General features: G+C 41.5%; 1 protein-coding gene across 7 annotated transcripts in view; it reads right to left on the bottom strand.

Annotated features, from left to right (window-relative positions):
- The window catches only part of LOC148004006 (uncharacterized), a 65,694-nt gene that overhangs the window by 33,076 nt on the left and 20,351 nt on the right, over nt 1-12,267 (bottom strand). For 3 of the 7 annotated variants that reach the window (XR_015627092.1, XR_015627093.1, XM_087564011.1), the window contains exons 2-3: nt 4,917-5,041; nt 4,614-4,712 (exon numbers count right to left, since the gene is read on the bottom strand). The exons of the other annotated variants lie outside the window; for them this stretch is intronic. The gene's annotated coding sequence lies outside the window, so the exon portion shown is untranslated. The remainder of the gene's footprint in view (nt 1-4,613; nt 4,713-4,916; nt 5,042-12,267) is intronic. 7 annotated transcript variants of the gene reach the window in all.

Below are 12,267 nucleotides of genomic sequence, written 5' to 3'. Positions count from 1 at the left end.
ACAGCATCTGTGTATCACTTAGTAATCCAATGCTTCTCTTGAATCACATGGTTTCCCATTCTGGGACTGACTAGATACAGAAATCTATCCCCAAACAGGTTTTCAAGGAAGAAGGCTGTTTAAATAAAATGCTTTCACCCAGGGGATGTTTTTAATCTAGTGGTAGGATTGGCCAAATATCCAGGTGAGCACAGAACTTGGAATATAAATATGACGTTCACCTGTACCTTAGCATCACTACTTTCTCATTCTCCTGCATCCCATGGCAAACAGGAGACAGGTAAGTTATAGGATTCATTCCCGTCCTCTGGAGGTCACTTGTTTCTGTCCCACCAGACCCTTTTGTGGTTTATTTATTTGTCTGCTTATTCTACTTTTATTTTTGTGTCTTGGGGACAATGTTTTGTGTATATAATATAGGCTGGCTAGCCTGGAAGTCACTATGTAGCGCAAGCCTGCCATAGTTTCACAGCAATTGTTTTGCCTTGACTTCCCAAGTACTAGGATTATAAACGAGCCACTCCAGCACCTGGTTTGTGATGTTGTTTTGAAGACTTACATCTTTCTGGATTGTGCTTGGTACTTTGAGAACTTTGTAAATATAAAGACATGTGCCCTTAGCACTGGACATTCTAATATGCCTTGTTAATTCTGTCCTGTTTACCCACATTTGCTTCAGGATTTGCATGCTTTGGGACATAGGTTCCTTGGACTGATCTCTAGCTCTCAGTTCTCATCATGGTTCACTCCTTGTTGGCTCTTCTTGCTTTACCGTCTGGGAACTTCTTTTCACAGTGGTTCAACATCTCCCTTTGTGTTTAGTGTTTATGTACTGGCTGCTCTCCTGTTTGCATTATCTTGAGTATCTGCTTACATTCCCCCGCCAAGACCAAAATAATGGTTACCACAAAACCTTTGTTTGTACTCTAGAAGGCACACGTTTTCCTTTCAGAATCCCTTTGGCCTTTTTCTGGTTGTTAATTTAATACTTTTCTCTTTCCCGTCCTTTGTTCTCCACATGAGCCAAATGGGCTTCATTAGACTGAAGCCTTGGGAATGGTAACCCTGAGCCATGGGGGAGATGGTGAGGAGCCAATTGAAGGAAGAGCCCCTCCCCCTATGCCTAAATAAAAACTTCTATTTTCAACTTTTTTGCTTATTTTCATTTGGGACCCATTCCCTCTCTGCCATTCCTACTCCCTGTTAGCTTAGAGCTTCCAGAGTTCCACAGAGGCAACCTGGGCATCCCCTTACCTGCTAACCACTGTAACTAATGACTTTGTTTACTTGCTTCGTTAGTCAGTCTTGCTGGCTGTTCTAAGAAATACAGTAAGATTTCTAATTCGTTAGTAGCACCCGTCCATTGAAACTCCTCTCTACTTGGCCATTGGGTACTTGGTGGCTTATTCCCTTTGGAACATCTGAACTTTGGTTTCAGCTGCTACCTAGGTGGGACCAGAGGTGAATGGGTTGTTTCAGAGTGTCTACCTAGCAACACTCCACCCTGCTAAGATGTTGCTACATAGACACTGCTCAGCTCTGATTTAGGTTTCATTTTCCTGAATATCTCTTCTAGAGAAATCATCTATCAACACAGAAAAAAAAATATAGGTTCAGTTGTCAGAGATCCAAGCCCATTGAAACACAGTTGATAATTGAAGAGTCTCTTCTGCTGATGTTATGGTTTAACTGACAATAAGTACATTGACTTCCAGAGTCAGATGGATCTTGATAAAAGTTTGTCATTTTAGAAACAAGGAAACCATAGTGTAGAGAAAAACAAAACAAAACACTCAAACCCTCATGTCTCGACCCTATCACCAATGACTTGATTGCCTGCTCCCTAGCCATTTCCTCTTCTGCATCGTTCATCAAATTAAATTACCATTATTTGATTAAAATGGAATCCCAGAGTTGGCATGATGGCTCAGTAGAATACTTGCCATGCAAGCATGAATACCTAGCAAAGATTCCCAGAACCCATGGAAAACTGACTTATTAGAATATGTCTGTAAATCTAACATTTCTATGGCAAGATGAGAGGTGGGGACAAGAGAATCCCTCTGAAACTCTGGGTCAACTATCCTATCACAAGCAGTAGTGAATCACTAGGGACCTTGTCTCGGGCAAGGAGGAAGATAAGGACAGACACCCAAGGTTGTGTCATGGTTTCCACATGTATGCTGGAGATGCGCCTGTTTCACTTGTATATATGAACACACACAAGATTAAAAATACGTATATTTGGGGTTGGGGATTTAGCTCAGTGGTAGAGTGCTTGCCTAGCAAGCGCAAGGTCCTGGGTTCGGTCCCCAGCTCTGAAAAAAAAAAAGAAAAGAAAAAAAAATACATATATTTGCACACACACACACACACACACACACACACACACACACACACACACACATGCTCCCATCCCTTCAGTCCCTTAACTGGTAGTAAAAAGGACTGAACTTGGGCAGGTACAATGTACTTGTAAATGTGATCTATTTGAGAACTAAAACTCTTTTTATCTCCTCCATCCCCAAGACAGGGTTCCTCTGTGTAGCCCTGGCTGTCCTAGAACTTTCTTTGTAGACCAAGTTGGCCTCAAGCTCAAAGATCCGCCTACCTCTGCCTTTCAAATACTGGGATTAAAGGTGTGTGCCACCACCCTCCAGCTGAGAACCAAAACTCTTACTAATTAAAATTGGAACCTGGTCAGTATAATTCTGTGGAGATTCAAACTGGGCTTGAGAAACAGACGATTAAACTTTCTCCTATCGTATAAACATGAGCATTTTAGGTACCTACCACTTCAAAGTCAGGGCCTTTGGGAGCCCTGCAGAGCAAAGCAGTGTGGATCAGAGACTTTGAGGCATGGCACAGACCACAGAGCAGGAAGATGGCCCAAGAAAAGTTACCCCACCAGGTCAATGGCACATACTGTAGTAACAGATCCAAGTCTGAGGGTCCTAGGCTTCCCAAGAGCTTTCTTCGTGCAAAAGTGATCGTGTGCTATTTACAAAGCCAAGCAGCTGGAGTTAGATGGAGACTCCTTCTTATTATTTTTAGCTAAGAAGAAAAAAAAAAAGATAATGAAGCCCAGCCCAGGCCTGATTCACATAAAAGCTGATGTGAAACAGATTTACAGCCGTGCACTGCCGTGCTTTTATATAAAGCTGAGCTCAGGGGGCTCATCCATCTCCGAGGAAGCTGAGGTGAGTGAGATTTCAAAGGCGGCCTTTCTTTGTTCCATAATGGGTTGGACACTTCAGAGTAAAAAGAATCAAAAGGTGTTAAGGATGATATTTATAACAGCAACATTGCACACCTATTTTGGTAATAGGCTTTAAGTAGTTAAGACGGAATCATCTTGTATTTCATGTGCTTGGCTGTGTCTCTTCTTTTGTAAATTTGTCACACAGGACTGACAACAACACAGCTTGCAAAATAAATGGTGGTTAAACCGGAGTTGATGTCCAGGCTTTAGCTGGCTTACTGATCTAAAGGTCTTAAATTCCTGTGTGAGCTCAGGCGACACTCAAATGCATTGTTTCAAGAAGAGAGGGGCTTACTGCGCAATGCAAAAACCCTGCCAGGTAATTGCAGCATTTGGTTATCTCGTCTGTTAATCATGAAATCCTGAGAAGTTGGACACTCTCAACATAGCCCCTTTTCTGTATTTCCCTACGTATGCAGATGGAATGAGAAATATTTGCAAAAAATGTCTTTGCTTTCTGTGGTGAGGTTGAGTCTACAGAATGGTGCTAAGGCCTGCTCAGAGCTGTTCGCAACTCCTATGCTTCCTTTCTCTTCTAGGTGGTGGGGGCTGTGGTGCAGTGGATCACAGAGAGGGCACTGAAAAGTTGTCCTAGAGAGACAAAGTGGGAGAAGATCCAAGCTGCTCAAATCACGAAGGAGTCATGAAACTTCCCCATACCCATGCTCTGAAGGCACGGCTGCCGCAGAAACAGGTCGTTCTCCCTATGTGAACGTGGGTTCCTGAGTCACTTCAGGACACCTGAGCTTTGTAGAGAAAGTTGCAATGGGAACAACACCAGTCCAGGTTGAGTTCACATCCATTAGGTGAGAAGTAGGAGAAGATAGAAGGTGCAGAGAGGGGAAAAGTTGACGAGCTTCCCCTCTTCTGGTGTGAAAAGTTCATCAGGTGAGAAGCCAGGAGGGCACGGGTAACTAGGGAATCAGCGCATCTGGCTGTCACGCTCCCTCCCTTAATTCATTCCTCCCCCACCTACCCCTCGCTCCTGTCGTAGGTTTATGATCTGAATGTACACACTTCAGTGTCTGCTTGGATCTCCCCTTCTTATGACCTCCCTGCAAGAGTCAGTCAAGAGTCTATTTGGAAGAGTGGTCAGAATGAGACAGATTCTGAAATCAACCTTTCCTGGGCTTCTGCTTTCCTGAGGACCCCTGGAAACTTCTATATGTGTTAAGAAGATCCCAATGGTATTGATAATCTCTTCATACCCAAAGAGGGAACATCAGTTAATTTTTTTCCTTTTTGCAGTAAGAGTTTTCATAACATTCTATACACCCAGCTTTCAGATCCTGACACAACCCCACAAATGTACATTAATAAATACATTTCACGTTTTGCAAATGTTTCATACCGTCTTCCTTTCTTGTCAGTCATAGGTCCAATAATAGCAGCGAAGAAGAGCAGGATGACGTATACATTCATACACAGCTCTATCTTGTCTGGAAGATTTCTGAAGAGACAAGAGAGCTATTAACCTAGCAATTTATGTGTGTATCTCTCCAGGGTGAAGGGAGACCAGATGTTCCTAACACCAAATGAAGTACACATTTGTCAATTATCTGGCAGTTTTTGTTCAGTGGGGGCCAGCCTAAGATCCCAGGAACCTGAGCTGGTTTTATCTAGTTTTATTCCAGCTCGGTCCTACATATCTCACCTGAGCTGCATTGGGGCTCACACTTGTTCACTGGTGGCTCAACTCGGTTCTGTCCTGTGCTACACAGATGACCCCGGCCTAGGGTGATCTTCCTCCCAGTCTCATGAGTTCACCATGAACAACCTCTGCAGTATAAATACAGGAGGGATTTCATTAGAGTGATAGAATTTAATTATCCATTTTTAGAACAGAGGGAGGATGCGAGGCTAACAGGCCGACATTCACCTGCAGTGCTTGGGGAATGCCTTCTCTGAAGAGCAGTGTGCTTGGTGTGTGCAGAGCTTGGGTTTTCAGGCTTCTTCTGCAAACACACAGAGACAGTGCTCCTCTCCCCACAGCTGAGCTCACTTCAAACCCTGCTGGGTGCTAAGCCTGAATCCCAGGCAGTGAATCCCAACCATTAGATCTCACAAAGCTTTTTATTTTGATCACACTTCCATTTATCTTGTTTTTGTCACCTACACTTTTATTCTCCATCCCATAGATGACCAGGTCACTGTCTTGCCATCTTCAATAGCTTAGCTCTATTTCTCTTTGAGTTATTTTTTTTTAAGGTTTGATTTGCCAGTTTGGGGAGGAAAATAGAATCATTTCAGTTTTGCCCCTATTTGAACTTACTTTGTGCCTACGCACCTCCCACTGAAAGCAGGGGGATGTGTAGCTGATGACATTCTGAATGACCTTGTACAGGTGGAAAGCTGCTCTTGGTGGCACCATGACAGTGTCACCCTTGGAAGACTTTGAATAAATACATGATAAGGAGGTGCCAGGATGCTAAACACAAAACTGGTTCTGATGTTCTTGGGTTCCTTGCTTCTCTCTGACATCCTGGTTGGTTTATTCATTGTGCAATGCCTCTGGAATTTTAGGAGATAAGGGGACAAAAAAGGAACTCGAAGTGCTCCAGAATCATCTCACACTTTTTTTAAATCCCTTAAAGTGTCTTCCTCACTTGGTGGTGGTGGCACATGCCTTTAATTCCAGCACTGATGGGGCAGAGGAAGTCGGATCTCTGAATTCCAGGCCAGCCTGATCTACAGAGAGTTCAGGACAGCCAGGGCTACACAGCCCTGTCTCAAAATGAACAAGCAAACAAGCAAACAAGAAAGGCCTTCCTTGTCCTTCTTAAACCTCAGATGGTATGTAGCCTCCTGGCACAAAGCCATCAGGCCCACTCTCAGTTCCAGATCTGATCTCCAAGTTTCTGGGTGATGCATTCACTTGAGCATCCAAAGAACCTCTTATAGGTGATGGATTCCAGAATCTTAATTTTCCCTCCTAAGGTGCCACTTCTTCTGGGCGCTATCTGTGGCAGGCAGGACTGCTCAAGCAACTGCACTTAACTGCTTAAATGAGGATGGAGGATGCCTGCCTTGCTTTATTTATTTATTTATTTATTTATTTATTTATTTAGTAATTGGATCCTCATGAACATAAAATCTAACGGCAAGTCCTATCAACCGTGCCTCAGAAATCCATCTCAAGCCCTTCTTCTAATCTTTACTACTGTTTTAATTCTAGCTGCTGCAAACCTCAGTATGGCCTTGGTAAGAGCTTATCTCTTTTCAGTCAGTCAGTCAGTCAGTCAGTCAGTCAGTCAGTCAGTCAGTCAGTCAGTCAGTCACTCTGTCTATCTATCTATCTATCTATCTATCTATCTATCTATCTATCATCTATCTATCCACCCCTCTATCATTATCATATATTTATCCATCTATCATCTATTTTTTCTATGTATGTATGTATGTATGTGTGTATGTATGTATGTATGTATGTATGTATGTATGTATGTATGAGCACCTATTTATCTATCTATAATCTATCTATCTTCCATCTATTATCTATCAATTACCTACCTGGCTATTCAATTAAAATACTTAACTGTAAAAATAACTCTTATTTTCTCAGATGAAAAGATGAGATGAGAACTGTACCCAAACTATTTTAATACATGGCTTGGGCTGAGCGCAGAACATTTCTTTCTTATTCTATCTATCCCTAGGTCTAGGCCTGGAAGTGCCTAGCCTCTGTACAGTCCGATCTAAGCCTAGAATGTTTCAGTCTCTGAGACTTACCGCTAGATTAACTCACCCTTTCTAGCTCTTTATGAATTCAGGATGACTGGTTCAACTTAGCCATTCTGGCTCAAAATTCCTCTCCAAACTGACTAATTCAAATTGTATTCTATTGACTTCTCACTGAATTGCTTTGCTTGGCTTCATACTAACTTAAACAATATGGCCTGATCATCTGGATCCTTCTCATTCTTTGGCTTGTTCTATCTTTACCTGCAACTTATCTCAGTACAACTGTCCCTGCAAAACAGCCACCTTTCCCTCTGTCCCTCTCCCCACCTCTGCTCTCTCTCTGTCCCCTGCTGTTTTCTTAAGTCCCCTTTCTTTCTTGTGTTGTTCTCTTAAGAGTTGGGCGTATCCTATCTCTGGGTCATTCTCTCAAAATCTCCCTCTGATTTTCACTTTGTCTGCCCCTCAACTAGACATCATTATTAGGGATTAAACGTATGGACTAAGAGCATGTCTGTATTCGAGACAGAGGGATTAAAGGTGTGTGGCCTGTCTGCATTCCAGCCAGATTTGGGATCCCTTGGCACAGCAGCCATGTTGCTGGATTAAAATTCCTCTACACTTAACCAAATACATGTTTTAAACTTTTTTCAGGTTTTAATAAAACATAGTGGTCATAAGGTGAAAGCTATCTCACACAATACTACACCTCCTCTATTTCTGAAAGTGCATATCAAATGAAAGATGACAATAGGGAAGACAAATCTCATGAGATTGGCAATTTTGACAACCATTTTAACCTTCAAAAATCACAGTGGAATAGGATTTGATCCTTCATTTCTTAAAATCTCTATCAGATAATGTATAATGTACATATACTCGACTCTTTGAAAAAATATAATTTATATCTTTACTGATTTGCACAAAAATAACAGCATTATTTAGATTCAGTTTTATCTTTACTAATAGTTGGGGATGTTTTATTAACGGTAAGTAAGGACTGTCTTCATTTTCTTTAAATAACCACTGAGCAGTGCCATTCTATGACGACGCCATTATGAATTTACTTTCTCTGTTATTGATGGGCATTCAGGCTGTTTCCAATATTTTGACATTGCAGCGCAACAATGAATAATTTTTACATACATTGCTTTATACGCACTAAACTCTTAGCTCTATTCTTCTCTGTCACTCTTCCTCCAAACTATTCTGCAACAATCAGAGCAGTCTCTGAAGACATGATTCAAACTATGCTGTTCACATACCTAGGGACATGCAGTGCATTCTATCATAATTAAATGAAAACCCCAATGACTCATACCGGGCCAGTATGGCTCCAAACGACCATGCTTCGGCTCAGTTCTGTCCTGACCTGTGCCTCTCTCTTCTGCATCACCACACACTAGCTTTTTGTGCTCTCCAAACCTGCAAGATTACTGTCCTTCTTAGAACAATGGACCTGCTTTCTTGGCTATTTTCTCCTGGTGGTTCACATCCATGTCTTTCTGTCCTTGAGGTCTGATTGTAATGCAGTAGTGCGCTGGTACATATTTAACATCCACCTCTCTGGGAAAAGGAAGCCATGGCTTTTAGCATTTGCCTACTTGTCTAAATACAATGCTGTGGACTATTTAAAGTCACCACAGCAATATCATGTAGCTCACAAACTTGAGTAAATTTTGACAATCTGTTCTTTGAAGTTGGTAGCTGGCTCTGGTTTAACATTGCTTTAAATGTTAATTTCTCTGAATAACCAACTTAAAGTAACTGTCAATCAATATGAAACCTGTTCCTTTTATATTCATGGGAACCATATCAACAGCAATCGAATGTTTCCTCGTTTACTTATTTACTTGACTATCAAGTCATTCTTGGCCCCCTCCCACCCAACACACATACTCATAAGAATCAAAGTTCCATCAGGAACCTTGTCTAATTTTTCTTTCAGACCTTCTGTTTCCTATGTTTAGATTGGCAACCTGGCACATAATATGTGCATAGAGAATGTTTATAGAATCAGTATTTGAATTTATTTCAATCAGGGATGAATTTTCCAAACTAACTCTGACCCCAAATCTTCAAACATTGTTCTTGAAAGTTCACCAGAATGTGTTTTAAAATTTCCACAGAACTCTTACAAATCCAGTGGCCCAATTTTTCTTAGAGTATGGGCACCATGTCTTTTGGTAGTTTAAATTGCTCTATCTTCTTATATCTTATTTCTATATATATTAAATTGTTATACATGCTATGGTACCATAAGGCGTGTCCAGCTTTTTTATGCTTTAAAATACTGCAGAGAATTCCAGCCTGCCATCTCTACTCAGACACCAGGTTACTAAAGGTCACAGTGACTCCTATTCTATATGTTCCTGTGTAAGTTCTGTATATTTCTGTTGAGTACGCCCTACTCTTTCTCCTCTTTATTTAACTTTTCCGAACTCATTAAGATCCAAGCTCTTGATTGAAGAGTCCCCTGTTTATTTTTACTAAGTATTATAGATTCTTTCTATCTCTGAACCCATTCCATATCTGTAGCTGAGAAAATTCAACACTTGGTCTAACAACACGAACCTGTACCTTAGATATAGACAGCACACTCTGATAATATTATGAAACTGATATTCATTTTCTCAGGGGTGATCATGGTAATGAGACTCCGTAGGAAAGCATCTTTATTCTTAGGTAACAAGTGCTGCAGTATTGAAGAAGGAAGTGTCACGATGTCTACAACTTACTTCCAAATTATTTTTGATATAGGAGGAGAGAGACCAAGATAAGAAAATGCAGCAAAATGTTCATAATTGGTCTAGATGAGGAGTATGTGGGTGTGCTCATCATTACATTATTATTTCTGTAAGTTTGACATTTGCCAAATGAAAAGTTGAACAAAACTCTGGTGTATTTGAAATACCCATTAGGCTTATAAATGTATGGTTCTGTGCTCCCCAAACTCCAGATCTATAGATTCTGGTTCAGTAAGTCTGGGTGTTTAAAGATTTCATTGTAGATCCTTCTGTGAGCCTCCACTGATGCTTCTGATGTGTTGTGTTTTGAACTGAGTTTCCTTGTGTCAGCCTGAGACGTGCTTACTAGGAAATAGCTGTCAGGAGAAGAGTAAGAAATGCATGGTGGAGACAAAAGGAGCTAAGGGATCATATGGCCATATTGATCATGGCCATAGCCAGAGACTTGCTTCAGGTCAATCCCAGGGAATTGTTTTGAAATACAGTCATTGTTCAGGTTCAGTTCTGATTCTGTCAAGTGTTGCAGTTTAGACACTGTGTCTCTCCATTCCCAGGCATGGGTTGAAGACTTGGACAATGCAGTCAATGTTCAGAGCTAAGACTATTGGCATTGTTATGTATGATTTCTGGCAAGTTCTGTTGATAGTTTTTTATGTATTCATGGCTTGATGACCCAATTGGAAGGTGGTAGAAACTAGAAAAGAGGCCCGACTTGGATGCAATAGATAGCTGAGGGTTTACCCTGAAGGATATACTTCATTCCTGGTCTTTTCCCCAACCTGTACTTTCTTGCTTCCATGAAGAATGCAGCTTCCTCTGTCAAACACTTCTATTAGCATGATGTCCTGCCTCATCACAGGCCCAGTGGATCATGGGCTGTAATCTTTGAAACCTGAGCCAAAATGTAATTCTTTACCTTTAAAATTCATATATTTTGCCAAGTGTCATAAAGTGGTTAACAAATTAATATATCAACAGACTGCTTTCCTGAATGCTCAGACCAGTGAGGCATTCTTGAGGTTTGTGGCAGCAGATGGTAGGATATAAGACAACCATTAAGGTAAAGGTTTGACCAAGGACAGCTGTTCATAGACTTCTGTAAGTTGCCCACTAATGCTTCAGAGGCTCGGAGGCTCCATTTAGACAGAGGGACCAGGTCACCATCTCAACAGGTTTTATGACATATGGCCAAGAGGTGAGAAGACTTACTTCTGTTAAAATGGCATGGGTTAGAACCCCATCGCCCCATATTTCTCATGTCTTGTCTTTCTAACTTGAGAGCAAGAATGGTGCTCTAACTGTGGCTCTGCTTTGCAGAGGTTAACACAGTACTGCTAACAGTACAATAAACAATTGGGAATTCTCTCTGGCTTACTGACTTGACCTATTTCATATTCTTAACAGAATGTACTCATCCACAAAAGAAACAGGCAACATGATTTCCCTGAGGCTGCTGTTGTGAAGAGAAGGGTATAGGAAAAATGGCAGAGGGCTTAGAAGTGTGGCTTTCAATAGCTCAAGAATTCTATGATCTGGCTGTTGGCATCCTTTCTTCATGAGCTTCTCTGTTTCAAAACTGTAGCTAGGGTAATGGCAATTAAAACTGGGCTTCCTCAGGAACAACTTTAAACAAAGACCTCAGTAGCATCTCTGGGAGGTGATTCCAGGTATATCAGTAGGAGAGTGGGAGCTGTGACCAAGAGAGACACATCAAACGAACTGTTGGTATCTGGAACTCTGTCCCTCTCTTTGTGCTAGACTTGTGCTTCAATTTCATCATACTCGGGAGCTGAGGAGTGGTAGAATTTATGCCAAACAAATCAAATGTTGCTTGAGAGACAGTTCTGTAGGATTGGGGAGGTCTTTAATTCTCAAAGTTCTGGCAGAACTATCTCTGGCTGTTACCAATGGTAGACATGTCACAGAGACAGGATAGTGGTGTAGAGCAGAGCTGGCCATGCTACTCACGTTTTATCTGATCTGTACAACATCCCTCTAAGGGACTGGCACCAGCCCCGTTCATAGACTGGGACAATGGCCCCTTCCAAGTGGCAGCTCTTTAGCGAGTGGCAAAGCAGAATCTCACTTCTGATATACCTGCTTGTACTGCTAACTCAAGTGGTTCCCTAGAATATAGTTGTGAAGGGAAACCAAGTGGATGAGTTGCTCTTGGTAACTATTACAGCTAAGACTGGTGCTCAACTGTTAATAAAAACAACACCATGTTAGAGAAATTTGGAAATAGGATTAGAAGCTGTGTATATTCTACTAAATAATGACAGTCAAGAGGACAGTCATCGTGACTACAGGATCACTCATGGAGGAGCTGGAGTGCTTTTGATGGACTACACTCAACCTCAAAGAATACCCCTTATTCTGTCAGTCATAGCTCCAATTTTTGTGGATCCTCGTGATTATCCTACCCTCAAGCCAACGGGAAAAACTCATATCATTTGTCATCTCACCAACTGCCTGCCAGTGCCTGGCAGTCTCCTTCTTCAGCTCTGTTCTGTTGATTGGAGGTACTTTCAATGAATAAACACAAACAGAAAAGTTAGGAGAAGATACTGAGGTCAGAAG

Source organism: Rattus norvegicus, chromosome 8, assembly GCF_021556685.1.
Source record: "Rattus norvegicus strain SHRSP/BbbUtx chromosome 8, alternate assembly SHRSP_T2T, whole genome shotgun sequence".
NCBI classification, from domain to species: domain Eukaryota; kingdom Metazoa; phylum Chordata; class Mammalia; order Rodentia; family Muridae; genus Rattus; species Rattus norvegicus.
This window is presented reverse-complemented; position numbering and strand designations above follow the sequence as displayed.